General features: G+C 47.7%; 1 protein-coding gene across 2 annotated transcripts in view; it reads left to right on the top strand.

The window, feature by feature from the left end:
* Positions 1–11,649: 11,649 nt before the first annotated feature.
* Positions 11,650–16,126, top strand: part of KMT5B (lysine methyltransferase 5B) — a 60,720-nt gene continuing 56,243 nt past the window's right edge. Inside the window, exon 1 of one of the 2 annotated variants that reach the window (XM_069066524.1) lies at positions 11,650–11,781. The gene's annotated coding sequence lies outside the window, so the exon portion shown is untranslated. Of the gene's footprint in view, positions 11,782–12,129; positions 12,335–16,126 lie in introns of those variants that run through there. The other variant, XM_069066523.1, reaches the window with a different exon arrangement.

The following is a 16,126-nucleotide window of genomic DNA, read 5'->3' as shown; positions in this document are numbered from 1 at the left end:
GGAGTGGGAGAGGAAAAGATTTAAGAGGAAGGGAAGTTTGTTGCCTATGGAACAGGCATTCTGGAGGGTACAGTGGAAAGCCAGGTGGAGTTCAGATAAAACTTTGGGGCAGGAGGGTTGAGAGCAGAGAGCAGGGTTTGGATGAAGACCTAAAGGGGTTCAGAATCGGTGAGCTAGGACAGGTAGGACCAGGGGTGAGAGTGTTTGTCACTAGGCAGAAGGGGTCACTTCTTCCCCCGTGGGCCGGAGGCAGCAGAAGACAGAAGGCTGGGGTCGAAGGCAGGAGAAGGCAGTGCTCCTCCCGTGCCCTCCCCCCCTGAGTTAAGCCAGTCTGGAGTGTCCTCTGGCTTTGACTCTGCTTAGGACCTCCCTGGTGGCACCTCCATAATCTGTCTCCAGGGGGCCCTTCCAGCAGGCTGCTCCTCACTCTCCTTCCCCATCTCTGCCTTCTGGACAAACCGGTCTGTTCTCCATGTTCTCTAGATGTCTTTGCCCAAGGTGTCCCATCCTGGGAGGGCTCTCCCTCGGAAGCCCCAACTTCCTTCCTCCTACACAAGACCGAGCCTGATCCTCCTCCCCTGCCCATTGCCGGGCCCCCCTTACTCTGAAGGCATCGTGTATTTATCTGTGTTCATATTCTTCTCCACCACCCCCCTCAGAAGAATATAAGCTCCTCGGGGGCAAGGAATTATCTTGATTTTGTCTTTGTTCTTGTACCTAGCACAGTACCTGGTTTGTAGTCGTGGTGATCAGTGTTGCTGAATGAACAAATGAATAAGTGAAGTCTTTTCTCCCCTCTGTGGAGGCACAGCCTCCACCAGCTGCAGTCAGTGTCTGCTTTCTCCCTTTTGTTTTAACAAGCTTTAAAGCCTTAAACCAAAAGGGTGGAACCTTCATGGTACTTAAATCAAGCCACAGTTCAGAGGCAATGAGGCTTCCCCAGAGCCCCTGAAATGTTCTTAAGTAGGGAGTTATCTGGGTCATCGATGAGTAAGGCCACCCCTGGGAAAGTTCCCAGACTAACACTATGGGAAGGATTGCCTCACCGCCTGAGCCCCCAGGAAGCCTAATATACTGAACAGAACCTTGAGCCCTGTGTTCTAGTCCTGACACTATCTAGCTGGATATTAGGTAACTGACTTTATTTATCTGGGCATGAGTTGCCTTACCAGTCAAATCTGTTCAAAAAAACAGCCTCACACTGTGGACTGTGGAATATTGCTTGTAATAGCCTGCCCATTTCCTTCTAATGACCTCTCTGAGGATGCCCTCAAAGTCTGCATAAATTATTTCAACAAAAACTTTATGACTTTAACATTAACGGTCAGACCATAACAAAATTAGAAGATCATGTCCCTCTCACAGCTTTTGGGCAGATGTATTCTTAATCAAATAATGAATAGAGGCAATTACAAAAAAGAAAAAAGCAACTTTGATTACTTGAAATTGAAAGGGTTTTGCACATTAATGCATCTAGGTTAAGATGGGAAATAACTGCATAGGGAAAAAAATTTTGTATGAAATTTCTCTAAGAGGTCAGTATCCAAGATACATAAACAATTAATAAATTTATACAGAACTAATAGCCATTCCTCAATAAATAGTCAAAGGATATGAACAAACAGTTCTCAGAAGAACTGAAAAGTTCAACCACATGAAAAAAATGTCCCAAATTACTAATAATAAGAGACAGGCAAATTGAAACAACCCTGACTTTTCATCTCACACCCTGCAAACTGGCAAAATATGGTAATACTCAAAATGAAGGGGTCATGGAATGATAGGCACACTAAGACATTGTTGGTGGAGCTGTGAAAAGGTACAACCATTTTGAAAAACAATTTGGAATTATGCAAAAAAAGTTAACTAAGATGTCCATATCCTTTGAACCTGAGACTGTTTCTACGCTTATAATCCAATGAAGCCAGTGATAAAAAGAAAATTCCCTTTATACAGCAAAATACTTATAGTAACACCTTTTGTGATAGCAAAGAATTAGAAACAAAGTAGATCCCATTAATTGGGAATGGCTAAACAAATTCAGGAATTTGTGAATGTAATGAAATATTTCTGTGCTATAAGAAATTATGTATGTGATGAATATGTAGAAAGGTCTACATGAACTGATAGAGTAAAGTAAGCACTATACATTGAGCTACAATGACGGAAATGGAAAGAATGAGGATACTCCCCAAAAAACAAAAGTTAATGTAACAAAATTATAAAGATGAAGCGGCACTCAAACAAACAGAGATGTAAAGACAGCCCAACCTACCCTTGGTGTAGGTGGGGTCCACAGATGTTCAACATCAAATGTTTTCAGATTTTATTTTCAGTGTATTGATTTTGCTGATTGGTTTTATTTCCTCTTAAAAGAATAGTATTTGTTACACGGAGTGGCCTTTGGGAAAGGTAATCAGAAGGATACTGAGGATAATTATCATAGTGCAAAACACAAGACATCAATAAAAACTTATTTAAAATTTATATAGATGGGAAAGTAAGCATATGGACTGACGAGTGATCTTCTCTTGGTCACTTTTTCTTCCTCCCATCCTCTCTTCCTTTCCTCCTTCCTTCCTTTCTTCTTCTTTCTCTCCTCCTCTTCCTCCTTGAATGTGAACTCCCCACCCATTAATAGGCCTCAGGTGGAGCCCATGAAGGGAAGCTTGCTGAGGGGAGGCTTGCTCACAGGGAAGGCTTTCACACCTTCTGCTAATCTCTAATTAGGCACTGAGTCACATGACCTTCTGAGTTGGTGTTTTGCTTTGGGCCTTGCTTAGGAGAAGGATCTTGTGACTCCCTGGCAGAGATTCGGAGTGGCCTGTGCTCAGAGCTCCCCGACTGCTCAGATCCAGGGATGTATGTAAAGTGTATGGTTGATTCAAGCAGTTAGAGCCTTGTCTATTCATCTTTATTTCTCTGCTGGTGTTTTCTGTTTGTATTTTCTCTGGAGTTCAGGGGGCTGACTTTTTCCCTGAACTAGTAAATGTAATTTTTAAAAGATTGATGACCCCTTAAACAGCTCTCTTTCCTAGTAAACCAGATCTCAGAGCCTGTGCCAGCAGCCATCCTGAGGGTGCCAGTGTGGGTGCTGCTGCCCTCCTCCTCCTTCTCTGTCTCTCTTTCCTCCTTTCTTTTTTCTAATAACAAGGTTCAACGTTTTCCCAGCCTTTGGCATCTCCTTTTTCTCTGTTATTTTTTTTATAAAATATCTTTACTTTTATTTTTATTTCCCTTTATCCCACTCCTCCCCTACCCTTAATGGGTGACAAGAAATACAATACCCATTATACATATGAAGTCATGCAAAACACATTTCCACATTAGCCATGTTTCGGTAGGGGAAAGCAAGAAACTGAAAGAAAATTGGCTTCATTCTGCACTGAGATCATCAGTTCTCTCTCTGGAGGTGTAAGGCATTTTTCATCATGAGTCCTTTGGAATTGTTTCAGATCATTGTATTGATTAGAGTATCCAAGCCTTTCACAGGTGATCATTGTACAATAGATTAGCTCCATAGTTTTTTTCCCAAACGCTAGATTACTATGGTCATTTACTACTGTGTCTTATGTACCTTAACCTATTCCACTGATCCACCACTATTTCTTAGCCACTACCAGATAGTTTTGATGATTGCTGCTTTATAATATAGTTTGAGCTCTGGTATTGCTAGACTACCTTCCTTTGTATTTTTTTTCATTAATTCCCTTGGTATTCTTGACCTTTTGTTTTTCAAGATGAATTTTGTTATTTTTTTATAGCTCTATAATTTTTTGGTACTTTGATGCAGCACTGAATAAGGAGATTAATTTAGGTAGAACTGTAATTTTTATTATATTGTCTCAGTCCTCCCATGAGCAATTGATATTTTTTCCAGTTGTTTAGATCTGACTTTGTGTGAAAAGTATTTTGTAATTGTGTTCACATAGTTCCTGGGTTTGTCTTGGTGGGTAGACTCCCAAGTATTTTAAATTGTTTAGTTATTTTAAAGGGGAATTTCTTTTCTATCTCTTGTTCTGGGCTTCATTGGTCATATAAAAAGGCTGTCAATTTGTGTAGGTTTATCTTAGATATTGCTTATCATTATTCCTATGCTCTCTAGTGCTTTTAATAGGAATGGGGGCTATATTTTGTAGAAAGGTTTTTTTTCACATCTATTGAGATAATCATATGGTTTCTCTTGGTTTTGTCATTGATATGGTCAATTATGTTGGTAGTTTTCCTAATATTGAACCAGCCTTGTATTCCTGGTTGTAATCCCACCTGGTTATAGTGTATAATCCTTGTGATATATTGCCATAATCACCTTGATAATATTTTGTTCAAAATTTTTACATTGATATTCATTAGGGAAATTGGTCTATAATTTTCTTTTACCTCTTCCTGGTTTAGGTATCAGTACCATATTTGTGTTATAAAAGGAGTTTGGTAGGACACCACCTATTTCCCCAAATAGTTTATATAGTATTGGAATTGTTCTTTAAATGTTTGGTAGAATTCACTTGTGAATACATCTGGCCCTGGAGATTTTTTTCTTAAGGAATTCATTAATGGCATGTTCAATTTCTTTTTCTAAGATAGGGTTATTTAGGTATTCTATTTCCTGATCTGTTAATCTGGGTAATTTATATTTTTTTAATATTCATCAATTTTGCTCAGATTGTCAGATTTATTGGTTTATAATTGGGCAAAATATTTCCTAATGATTGCTTTAATTTCTTCTTCATTGGTGGTGATTTCACCCTTTTCATTTTTGATACTGAATATTTGGTTTTCTTCCGCCTTTTAAAAATCAGATTAATAAGTGGCTTATCTTATTGGGTTTTTTTTCCCCATAAAACCAGCTCCTAGTTTTATTAGCTCAATGGATTTTGTTCAAATACTAGGTTACTATGGTTATTTACTATTGTGTTTTGTGTACCTAAGCCATTCCTCTGATCCACCACTCTTATTTCTTAGCCAGTACCAGATAGTTTTGATGATTACTGCTTTATAATATAGTTTGAGATCTGGTATTGATAGATCATTGTACAATGTTGATGTTATGTGCACGATGTTCTCCTGGTTCTGTTCATTTCACTTTGCATCAGTTCATATAAGTCTTCCCAGGTTCGGTATCTCTTGTCCTGCCACTGGACTTGGATGACTCAGGAAGAGAGAGTGAGGCTCTGCCTCACTTCAGTCCAGTCTCCCAGGAGTCTGGCCCATTCTGACTCCCAGCATCTTTCACTCATGTCTCTTTTCACAGCCTCCCCACTCTGGCACTGTATCACACTTTATTCGGACTACTGAAGAGATTCCTGACTGACCACCTCTCCTTCCAGCCTCTCCTCCTGGTTCTCATCTCTTCCGTCTGTGAGCAAACACACACTCCATGAAGTCCAGGGGACAGCTGAATTCAACTCTCCGTTTGTCTCCCCAGCAGCCATGCCTCCGTGACGAGAAAAAGCTCTGCGTCCCCTTGGCTCCTCCTCCTCCTCCTCGGGAAGCCTCCTCTCTCCCCTTGAGGTTTTACTCAAAGGACACTTCTTTGTGGCTGTAGTGGGCTTGTTGCTGGCCAGCAGTAAGGAACACTGAAGCTCAGAGAGCCCCCTTGCAGATGAACGTGGAAGCAAGCAGTGAACTGAAATCAGGAATGACGAAATGGAGGAAGAGTAATGGCAACTCGGTCCACACCAGTCTGCACATCTCTCTCATCCCTTTTTCCCATGGAGGCTCTTGGGAGTTAGCCATGCTGCCTGCTTTTGGAGGAACCATAGAGGCTTTGTTCCAGTACAAAAGGGAAAAGGGTAGAGAGGGGCCAAAGTCCCTGACCTGAAGTGAGAAAGAGACTTTACATGGGTGGGGATGAGGGCAACAAAAGCTGCTTTAGCTAGCAAGATCTGCTTATTATCAACACAATCAGACAGATCACTTCATTAGAGAGTGAATCAATTGCACTGGACTTGGAGTCAGAAATGAGTTCAAATTTGGCCTCAAATACTTACTAGCTATGTGACCTTGGGTAAGTCACTTCCCCTCTGCCTCAGTTCCCTCAACTGAGGAATAATATCCTCAAAATGAGGATAATAATAGTAGCTACCTCCAAGGTTTCAAACCTTCAAACTTTTAAGTTAGGCAGAGAGGTTCAGGGGGAAATTCCACCTCGGACATGTTGAATCCAAAATGTCTACAGAATCTCCAGGTGGGTTAAAAAAAAAAAAGGTCCATGTGCAACACTTTAAAAAAAAGTTTTTAATTGGTCTTTCGTTTTTTTACATTCCCCTCCCCCATAGTTTTTCCCAGTGTCCTTCCCCTCCTCCTTCCAGAGAGTCGTGTTATATAACATATAGCATTATTTTTTTTTTTTTACTTTTTGGAGGGCAATTGGGGTTGTGACTTGCCCAAGGTCACACAGCTAGTTTTTGTATGTGTGTGTGTTAAGTGTCTGAGGCTGGATACGAACCCAGGTCCTCCTGACTCCCGGGCCAGTGTTCTATTCACTGTGCCACCTAGCCGCCCCCTCAAACAGCATTTTTTGAGACAAAAAAAAATTGAAGCACTTAAGTGATCGCTCCCTCCAGAAAGTCTCAAAATACATGCAACGGACAGCACTTGTGGACATTGCATATCCTTTTTGAAACAAGGCCTGTTCTTTGTCATTCTGTAACATGGTTGTTACATTTTGATTGTTTCATGGTTGCTGTCTGTTTTCTTGGTTCTGCTGACTTCATTCTGCATCAGTTCACACAGATCTTTCCACTGCTGTATGATTCATCCCTTTCAGTGCTTTCTGACAGCACAGTGATATTCCACAATATCCATGGACCACAATAATTAATCATTTTAGCGGCACTTTTAGCAGTAACAAAGAACTAGAAACAAAGGATGTCCCTTGCTCGGAGAATAACATGGCTGCACCGTAAGAAATTGTGAAAATGAAGAATGGGGAGTGGCATGGACAAACAGAGGAAATAAAGCCAAATGAGGTAAACAGAGGCAGGACAATAACATACACAATTATGACGATAACTTTCGGATAAAGGGTGATAACTGCAAAGCAATCAAAATGCGAAATTATGACTTGGCTTCAGAGAAGAGATATGAGAATCTACCTTTCTTCCTTCTTTGTAGAGGCAAAGGACTAAGGCACTTTCATAATGTAGGAAGGCTCACTGTGTTTGTTAAGTTGGACAGGATGTTTTTCTTTCTTTCTCTTTTACTCTTCATTATAAAGCATGGCTCTCTATACATTGGGAATGTAGGTGATGTAAAAAAAAGAATATCAATTTTTTAAAAGGAAAAACGCAAACTAAACAACTATGAGATTTCACTTTACATCCATCAAACTGGCAAAGATGACAAAAGATGGAACTAAAAGAGATCAAAGAAAGAAAAAAAGGGCAAAAATATTGATAGCAGCTCTTTTGTGGTGACAAAGAATCAGAAACTGAGGCGATGCCCATCCACTGGGGCATGGCTGGACAAGGTGTGGTATATGAATATCACAGAATACCTTTGTGCTATAAGAAATGAAGAAGGGGATGGTTTCACAAAAACCTGGACAGACTTGTGTGAACTGATGCAAAATTAAATGAGGAATACAACTTATACAATGACAATATTGTAAATATAATCAGCTTTGAAAGACTTGGTGAGTCTGATCAACACATGATGGATCACAATTCCAAAGGACTCATGAGGGAACATGCCATTAACCTCCAGAAGAGAGCTAAAGGACTCAGAGTGTGAATTGAAACATATTCTTTTCTCTTTCTTTCTTTTCATTTCTTGGACATGTCCAATTCAGAAATTGGCTTTGTATGGCTATACATATTTGTAATCAGCTTTGTTTTTCTTGTCTTCTCAATGGAGAAGGGAGAGGGAGGAATAAGAGAGAGAATTCAAAACTGAAAATGAAATTGAATTTTTAAAAAAGAAGGAACTAGTCCGTGTTGGAGGGGATAAAGGAAGACAAACATATTAACACTCTTTTAGTAGAACTGTGAACCATTATGGAAAGCAGTTTGGAACTATGCTCTAAAAAAATGTTCTTACTCTTTGAACCAAAGATCCCATTGCTAGACACAGAACTCATAGTGGGCAAAGACAGAAAGGTCTCATGTGCCTCAAAATATTAATAGCAGCACTTTTTATGGTAGCACAGATATGGAAACAAAGTAAGTTCTCATTAACTAGGGAATGCTTAAAAAAGCAGACACACGTGCACATCTGCATCATATGTGCATATAACACACATGGAAGAGGCGGGTGTGGCGTTGTGTGGGTGCTGTTTGCTTCTTGGGTCGTGTAGGTCACATGGAGCTCATGGCTCTGTCTAGATGTGGCTCACAGGGAGACAAGAAGAGTCATTGCTAGCATCAATCTTCTCCAAGGAAGATGTTCGCTTCTGCCAGGAGGGAAGAAGGAGATGGTGCCAGAGGCCGCCCCTCTGTTCTTCTCAGAGAGAGCGGGCGCCCAGCTAGATGAATGTCTATCTGGCTCCCTTAAATATCGCTAATCTAGGGAAAGCAACTTTTAGGCTCAAGCTATACTACTGGTTCTCATCCCTTAACGAGGCCCTGTGCTCTACACCCAAGGCTGGACTCTCTCCCTGCCAAGTGCCAACTCCACACTGAACACACCCATAGCAAAGAAACCCATGTATCCAAGTGGAGAACAGAACGGAAATCAGAGGAAGCACACATGGGATAATATGTACCAGATAACACCAAGTAAATGAGTTCTTCCATGGGGCATGAGATAACTTAGGTCAACCAAGAGAGGGTCTTGCCCAAAGAGAAATTCCCCAAAGGCCCTAGTGTAACTAAGCCCGGGACAGGGACATGATATGATAGGTGTTGCCAACTCTTCTACATGCTGGCTTTGTCCCAGAGAGGCTGGAATGGTTCATCTTTTCTCTCAAAGCTCAAAGTAATCAATCTCTACCAATGAAGAGAGGGTCTTCTGCCATTGGCCCTTTAAACCAAGGATTATATCATACATACATACATACACCCGCATATCTAATTCCATGTAAATGGAAAACAATCTGAAACTAAAAACTGTAATAGTAATGCCCAAGAGATGAGAAAATTCGCCTTCCTTCCTCATCATGGACATGGAACACTAAATATCTTGTCAGACTAAGTTGCTATGTTTGTTTTGCTGAACTGCCTTCTCCTCTTCCCCCTCCCCATTTCTTTTTTTGTTACAAGGGATGGTTTGCTGGAGAGGGGAGTTGGGAGGGATATACTCTGAGATGACCATGACATAAAAACCAAAGACTGAAACACAAATGTTCAAAGAGAGTTTGCTGGTGACCTTGGGGAGGAGCACATTTAGTCAGAGCTGGGAGCTGGGAGGAGTGTGGCAGAGGGAGGAGTGGACCGGTTCCAGGCTATGGGCTGAGAGTGCACCTTCAGAGTTATGGATCATGGACACAGATAGAACATTTTGCAGTGATGGGAAATCAAGGATGTGATTACTGCTGTGAGCAAATTAGGTAAAGTGACTTGCCCAGGATCACTTAGCTAGTAAGTTTCCAATGCTAAATTTGAACTCTTCATGATTTCAAGAACTGAAGGTCTTCCTGACTCCAGGACCTTCTATGTGCTTAAAAGTAGAATGTAAACTCCTTGAGGACAGGACTGCTTCAGTTTTTTACTTTGTATCCTCAGCGCCTAGCATACAGCAGGTGCTTAATGCATTTAAAAGCCCTCATTCGACCCTACCATTGCCTCCTTTCACTACCAAACTCCTAGAAAGTCATCTTCCCTTTGGCCTCTGTTTACTGTCCCCTTGGTCACTTCTCAACCCCTTGTAATGTGGATTCTGTTACTCCGTCAGAACAGCTGCATCCAGTTACCAAAGATGTGTTCCTCCAGGTTTCTGTCTGGGCTCTCTCCTACAGGGCTGGACACTCCTCCTCAGGCCCCTTTGCCGGCCTTGTTCTGCTTCCCACCTGGGGGGCTGGGGTCTCCAAGAATCTGTCCTGGGTCCTCTGAGCTCCTGCCCCACTGGCCTCTTGGACTCTTCTGGATGGAAGACCTTTTGTCCCAAACTCTCCCTCCTTTCCCATTTCCTGTTTCATGAAGAGTCTCCTTTCTTGTAGGCACCTAGTTTCCTGACCAGGGCCTTCAGCTCCTGACTCCAGCCAGCTGCCCCCACCTTTCCCTGCTCCCGCTTCTTCCAGAATGACCTCCTGGCAGTAGCCACAGCACAATGACCAAGGCGCTGCCGGGTCAGGAAGCCCAGCAGCTCCCTCCTGCCTTGTGGCAACCACCTGGCATCTAGAGCGTTTCACCATCTCTCCAGCCCAGCTTTCCAGCGGTTTCCACGAGACTCCCAGCGATCCTGGACTCTATCTCCTGCTGCTGTACCTTTGCACAGGCCGTGCCTGTGCCTGGGATGCCCTTTCTCGCCTTCTCCCGGGGGATTCCTGGGCTTCCCTCAGGCTCCCCAGAACTTCTCCTGACCTCTCCAGGGTTAGAGCCCCCTCCTCTCCCAGTGACTCCATCTTCTTCCATAATAGTCGGGATTTTCTCTTGTTTTTGTCTCTGGGTCTGCCCCGGACGGCCCCCCCCCCTTGAATCGGACCCAAGGCAGCACCCCCTGCCCCGCCCCCACGCTGTGCCTGTTTGGGGGCTTCTCTCTGGGAGGAGGGTACGGACTGGGAAGCGGAGGGGCGGACCAAGATCTGCGAAGTCCAGGGAACTCTATGCTGAGCGCAGTCCCTCCCACGAGCCGGTGGGCGCCCTCTAACTGCAGAGGGCTGCCGGCCATCGAGGGGCTGCCGGCCGACGGATGAATGAACACTGCGCGGGGCGAGCCCCTACTACCGCGTGCCCACCTACAGCGAGCGGGGACTGTCCTCCAGGGGGCGCCAGGTCCGGCAGGGAGGCGGGGCTACAGACCGGCCAATGGGAAGGCGGGAGGCAGAGACGCGAAGATGGAGGCCGGCCCACTCATCCAACTGGGGCTCGCGTCAGTCCCGGAGGCCGAGCCCGCGACTCCGACGCCCCCTTTCGAGGTCACTGAGCTTGACACCCCCCCCCCCCGCCCCCCGTTTCATAATCTTTCTTCCTCCATAGCATTCGAAGATCAAAGATGATGCAAGACCAGTGCTGTTGCGGCTCCCTACCCCGGGACGCCAGGGGGCGCTGTGGGGGCTCCCTACCCCGAGACGCCAGGGGGCGCTGTTGCGGCTCCCTACCCCGGGACGCCAGGGGGCGCTGTGGGGGCTTCGGGGGCTCTATGGTTCCCAGTTCTTCAGCTCAGCTGATCCCGGCACCGCGCAAGTGTCAGGGCAGCGTAGGCCTCAGCGTCAGGGGGCGCTACGGTGCCGTCCTGCCGTCCAGCGCGCGCTCCCTGCAAAGGGGGGGGGGGGGGGCACCCTGCGGGGGGCGGTGCCGTGGATTCTCCGCCCGCCATTTAAAGGGCAGCCGTCAAGGCGGAGGGATCCCTCGCTTCCGCATCCCCCCTCACCCTCCCGTGTGTAGAGAACTTCCCCGGGATCCCTCCGCCGCGAGGTCGGCGTGCGGAGACAGCGGGGGCCGGCGCTCGTTTTTTAAAAGATAACTTTTCTCCTTCCGCCGCGGGCGCCGGGCCGGGTTCCGGGACTCCTTTCCGTGCCCCTCCTCCTCCTCCGCCGCCGCCGCCGCCGCCCCGGGTGGGTCCGGGCCGGGGCTATGAGGTGAGCGGCCGCGCACGGCGAGGCGAGGCGAGGCGCCAGCCCCGGGACGCGGAGCGCCGCCCGGCCCATGCCTCTCCGGCCCTGCGGCCGCTCCGGAGGCGGAGGTGAGCGCGGAGGCCCGGGCCCGAGGGCCGAGGCCGGGGGCCGAGCGACGGCCGCGGCCCCGAGGGTGGGGGGTGGAGAGGGGAGGGGGGGCGACGCGCGCGCGACGTCGAGGTCCTGGGAGCGCGCGCGGCGGCCTTCACGGCCAGGCCCGGGAGCGCGCGCGCCGACCCCCACGTCCGGGGCGAAGGAGGTGCGTGCCGGGGGCGCGCACGCGCGGAAGAGGGCGGCCTGCCGGGAGCGCGCGGGGCTGGGGAGGGGAGGGCGCCGGGAGCGCGCGGGGAGGGCGGAGGGAGGGGGCGGGAGCCGGGCCCGCAGCTGGGACTCCTTTCTCTGCCGGCGGCGGCGGAGGGAGCGGGCGGTGCTGCGGCTACGCCGCCGCCATCTTGGATTTTACTCTCCATTTTTTCTCTGGAATTATTTTTTGGTGATTAATTTTCTTTGGGGGCAGAAAGGGCCGCGGGCAGCGCGTGCCCCGCTCGGAGCCGCGGGGCAGCCGGGCCTCCAACCCCGGCCCCGTCCTCCTCCCGAGGGGGAGCGGGCGGCGCTCGGGCGGTGAGTAACGCCGGGGAGGGAGCCGGGCTGGGAGCCGGGATGGGGGGGGCGGGGGGGGGCCGGGCCGGGCCGTGTCGTGGGGGCCGGCCGCCGGAAGGGAGCGGTGGGAGCCGGAGCGCGGGGCGTGCGGGGGAGGCGCCCGCGCCGGGTCTCCCTGGATTGGGGGGCCGGGCCCTCCTCTGCTCCAATGGGCAGCGCCGGGCGGGCTCGCCCAATCGGCGGCCTCCGTGCTACCCAGGCCCCACCCCCTGGTCGGTTTCCGTGGCCACCGCCCCCTTGGCTTAGCAGCCCGCTTGGGGCTCTGCGCCTGCGCGAGGCCTCCACCTGCCTTCCCCTCCTCTCCGTGGCCTTCCTGGTCCTGGGAAGCCAGGGGAGGGGGCGGAGGGCTCGGGAGAGGCCGCTGCTGCCGGGGCTTCTGGGTTCAAGTCCTGGCTCAGCCACCGGGCGAGCCCCCGGTACGGGAGGGGGCGGGGAGGGCCGGCGCCCACCCCCGCAGGCCCTTCCAGTTCTGAGCCTGGGCTCCTTTGTTTGGAAACAAAATGCGTTCCACGCCCCGCGCCCCGCTCCGCCCTCCCCCCTGCGGGACAGCCGGCCTGGCCCCGGGCTGCCCTCGCCCCCCAGACCCCTCTGCTCGGGCTCGGGCTCGGCTTTGGGCGGCGGGGCGAGCGGACGGTCCGGCGGCGCAGGGAGCGCTTGGAGAGGCAGTGCGGGGTTTCAGGAGCCTCGGAATTTTCACACTCGCCTTCCCTGGTCCCCAGTTGTAACTAGTTAGCTTGGGTTTTTTTAGCAACAGAGTGGCCTTGGGTTGTGTTATCACTGTACAACCTTCAGAGGAAGCGTTTCACCTTGTTCTGAGAAGGCAGGGTTGGTGTAATTGTTACTTTTTTCCTGTTAGTGGCTACACTATTACCATTCTAAGAAAATACTGGAAGAATTTCAAATTTACTTGTTGAAGTGAAATACTTCGATCCCTCCATGAAGTAGTTTTGTTCAACCTTTGAGGGGAGTTTCTTTGGGTGTGGGTTGAGAAATGCCTGTTAAAGTAAAACATTTTTTTAAAAGGATGCAAAAATGTTTAATCTTTGCTAGCCTTGGAGAAAGAAGTGACCACTGTCACAGTCGTAAATTGATGATAAAGCCGAGAACCGAGTAACAGACATCCCTAATTTACCAAACTCTGGCTGAGGTTTGGGGACACTTGGATCTTAGTTCCATTAAAGCAAATGTGTAATAAGGAGTTTAGTTTTTAAAAAATCAAATATCATATCAACAGGAACCTTATTTCTTAAAAGAATGTTATAGAATGTATCCCCAGGTGCTCATGTTTTTCTGGAGGAAGAAATACACAGCACTGGCCAAATCTTCACTTGCTACCCACCCATAGACTTATTTAATCCACTTTTAATAGCCACTATTCTTTCAAACCCAGTTTTCACCACCTACTTACCTATTTGTGCTCAATCATTCTCTCATCTGGCAAACAGGCTGTGCCCTAAGCTCTGTCCACCTGCAGCCTGTCAGTAGGTAACTCCATATATTGGGGGAGAAGGTGTGTGGGAAATCTGCATTTGGAAAGAGCAGGCAAGCCTCCTGCTAGTGATAGGAGTGGCTGGGTAGAGGGGGACACCAGGTAGGTGGGGGAGGGGCTGATGGTCCAAGGAAAGGGGGAGCTCTGGATCTTTGTGGGAGTGGGGAGAGAGAGGCTTATGTGCCTGGGTATGCTTCTCCAAAGTGTACAAGCTGTGGAGAGACAGAACTGGGTTTGATTCAAGGTAAAACTTAGAAACAATTCCAGCTAAAGGAGTAAAGGGCTTCCTCAGCTGGTAGTCAGCACCTCCTCCCCAGAGGACTGGAAGCACAGCATGGCCCTTAAGGATGTTGTCAGAGTTCAGATCTTGGTTGGCTAAGATATTCTCTCAGATTCTGAGATGGGTGTGCAGGGATTGTGAGGGAGTCAAGGACCTATTTAATTCTTTCTGTAGATGCCCAACCTTTGTGGGCTTTTATTGGCTATGTGTCTGTGGCTTGTGTTAGGAGGGCTTTCCCTCCGTGCTGCCTATACCTGCTTCCATCTGCCTCTTGGATGTGTTGCTTTGTCCCAGGTTACCCACTTATTGATCAGCTCTGTTTTTATTTATTTATTTGGAAGGGGAAGGTAGGGCAATTAGGGTTAAGTGATTTGCCCAAGGTCACATGGCTGGTTTTGTGTTAAGTGTGTGAGGTCAGATTTGAACTTAGGTTCTCCTGACTCCAGGGCCAGTGCTCTATTCACTGTACCACCTAGCTGCCCCTTGCTTAGCTCTGTTTTATGGATCTGGTGGCCTGCTGTCCTGAGGAGTCTTGCAGAATGAACATTATTTTTATAGAAAGAATTAGGGTTGCATTGGCTTAGCCAGAGAGACATGTGTGCCTTTAGAGTTTGTAAGGCTCTTTTCTCCCTCTTGATGTCCTTTTTATAGACGAAGAGATTGAGGCAAAGAGGTTAGTAAGCAGCTTGCCAAAAGTGGCAGCCCCTGGTCAGTGGAGGACTCTGAGTAGGAATCCAGATTCTGCTTCTCCTCTGACTTTGTATTCCTGGAGCTTTGTTGGAACCAATTGAAATTGGCATGCCCCCAGCATTTGTCTTAATGGAAAAATGATTTTAATTAGTTCTGATCTAGTTTTAAAGAATAACTATGAATTTGAGATCTGGGAGTGTTTGGGAAATGAATCTTTGCCAACTTTAAACCCTGGACTTTCTATTAAGAAATGAGACAGTTTGACATAAGAAATTGTAGCATATGGTCTAGTGACTTTTGACCTATTAAATGTAATGACTGGAACTCATGGTGGAGCCCAGAGTTATCTTTGTTTAAGATAGACATCTTGGTGGGGGAGACATCTGATAAGTCTTTCTTTAAAAAAAAAAAAGGCACTGTTTCATCTACATAGAAACCAGGTGCTCTGATAGGAGTTGAATTGCTAAGTGCATTGATTGGTCTCATCTGCCCCTCGTCTTCCTGGTGTCTCCTCCAGAATTTGAGCCCTTTGAGGACCTGAGCCCACACCTGTGGTCTTTGATCCCTGGCCTTTTCTCTTTTGCTGGTTCCTGTTCCTTCTCCTGTCCTTTATATGTAGATATACCTTGAGATTCTGCACCCCTTTCTTGGTGATGACCCCTCTGAGGCCCAGAGAGGGAACACTATGTGCCTGCAGATCCAGCAGGGGCAGCTGAGCTGAGAGCTAGGGCAGCATCGTCCCGAGGAATGCCCCCACAATTTGTCAGCTCTCCCCCAGCCCCTTTGCATGTCATTCCCAGAGGCTGCCAGGATGGATAGCACCTCATCCCCTGAGCTCTTCAGCAGCTGCCTAGGCTGATTTATTCACACTCAGGACCCCCCTTCCACCCATGTACTTGTGCCTGAGTGGTGATGGTAGAGCCTTTGCTTGCAGACCTCCAGGGACACAGACACACAAACACACACACACACACACACACTCTCTCTCTCTCTCTCTCTCTCTCTCTCTCTCTCTCTCTCTCTCTCTCGCTCTCGCTCTCTCTTTCTCTCTCTCTCTCTCTCCCTCCCCAGGCAGCCCCTTCATGTCTAGAAAGTTTTTCCCTCATTGAGCCCAAATTGGGCACTTCTCCACTTGAGCTCCTTCCCATTATCTGAGGATGGGCTGACACTTCTGCTTCCAAATATCTGAAACCAATTCCTAGTCTTTGTTTTTCCTTCTACCACCCCCCAGACCTGGATGCTTGGAACTTTGGTGCCTCTTTGGACTTGGCGTTTTTTCTCCCCTCCAATCAGT

This window comes from Petaurus breviceps, unplaced genomic scaffold (genome assembly GCF_028583685.1).
Source record: "Petaurus breviceps papuanus isolate PSGF00001 unplaced genomic scaffold, PetGlider_PUasm1.0 90721, whole genome shotgun sequence".
Taxonomy (NCBI): domain Eukaryota; kingdom Metazoa; phylum Chordata; class Mammalia; order Diprotodontia; family Petauridae; genus Petaurus; species Petaurus breviceps.
This window is presented reverse-complemented; position numbering and strand designations above follow the sequence as displayed.